The 1,681-nt window shown below is 42.8% G+C and overlaps 1 protein-coding gene across 1 annotated transcript in view; it reads right to left on the minus strand.

Annotated features, from left to right (window-relative positions):
- Positions 1-1,681, minus strand: part of ETV2 (ETS variant transcription factor 2) — a 226,159-nt gene that overhangs the window by 84,986 nt on the left and 139,492 nt on the right. The window lies entirely within an intron of this gene.

Raw genomic sequence — 1,681 nt, forward strand, 5'->3', positions numbered from 1 at the left:
AAAGATATATCTCAAAGCAACTACGTTAAGCAGTTTTAAAATGAAAAGGAATAAAAACTATGTTACAAAAAGAAGAAGGCAGGGACAGGGAAGATGCACATTTTCTCTGGATCAAAGTCACATCATCACCTAAAATAAGATTCTTATTAAAAGGCGGCAGCAGCAGTAAGAAGACAGCCAATAATTTTGAAAGTTCCATTGATACAATTTGTGGGAGTTTGATCAACCATACTTTATAAGTGGCAAATGTCCCAGCTCCTCAAAACACACAGACAAATGATTTTACTTTTAGGTAAGAAACAGCTATTTATTTAAGCAAGTAAGAATTCATCCACACCTCTGCTTGCCCCAGTATTTCTCCCCCTGAAAACCTGTTGTTTACCACGGAATTAGAGTGAACATCAACTGAGTTTTTTCCAGATTGATGTTTGCTTCAGTTCAGATCTAGAAAGCAGATTTTCCAGAGTAAAGCAGCGGGACAAAGGCAAAACTGCTCCGACTCTTGCCTAGAATGTAAGGGACATGTGAAAAACCACTCGGGCCAATGTTTTCTAGGCATGGGACAATCAGATGTGTAGGTGAGCCCTAACAGTTCAAGCTCAGCAGCAGATTCATGGCTCAATTCAGAAGTTCAGGAGGAGGGCAAGAACTGGATGGAAGGGCAAAGATGTCTCAACAGGTTTCCTGTCCCTCCCGCCAAGATTTCAATATCAAAATTGAAAGTGCATGGTTTGTTGGGGCACTTGGATCTGCTCCTATCTATGAAGGCAGAGTCTGACCCTAGGCAGCAACACTGCATTCTCCTGTTTAGGCCCATGTTGAGTCACTTCTGTCTCCTGTCCAACCTTCTATCTCAGCTGATCAAAGCTCTCCCCAGCCTCCATTGAAGCACTCTACTCTGCAGAAAGATTGGTGAAGGGAGAGCCAGCATCCATGCTCCCTCTTCTAAAATGGCTGAAGTTAATTTGCAAAGGGGGAATCCCCCTGCTCCTACCCAGGTCCGTCCATTTACCCCTCTGTGAATTTATTTTTCCACCTCCTCTTTCTGTGTCAGTCACCAACGCAAGCCTAATCCCAACAGTGCTGCAAGGCTCGTGATGGCAAACAAGTTTATTGATTAACAAAACGCACATTCTTCCCCCCCCCCCCAAAAAAAAAATTGCCTTGGCACCTGGACTCCTTTGATTGACTTCCAAAGATAGAGCAGAGCACAGGTGTCCAGGAATTTATCGGTCTCACAATTCCACACATGGCTTAGCCATGCAGGTGTGTTAAGAAATAAGGGGGCCAGACATTAATCTGAACAAAAGCAGAGTCGGAGGATGGAACCTGGGTCCTTTTACATGTAAAGCATGTGCTTTGTAACTGAGCAATGTGGTCACCCCTAATGCAAAGTGGGAATACTAGTGGTTGGTCTCAGGTAGGATGCTTGCATCTTAAGGGAACTTGCCCAACTGTCTGAAACTGTGGAAAGCCCCTACCAGTTATTGTAGACAATGATGAAAAAGATAGACCAATGGTTTGATTCAGTATAATAATAATAATAATAATAATAATAATGTATTTATTATTTATACCCCGCTCATCTGGCTGGGTCACCCCAGCCACTCTGGGCGGCTTCCAACAAAACACTAAAAAACAATAACTGTTAAACATGAAAAGCTTCCTTAAACAGGGCTAT

Source organism: Podarcis cretensis (assembly GCF_951804945.1).
Source record: "Podarcis cretensis genome assembly, chromosome: 8".
NCBI lineage: Eukaryota > Metazoa > Chordata > Lepidosauria > Squamata > Lacertidae > Podarcis > Podarcis cretensis.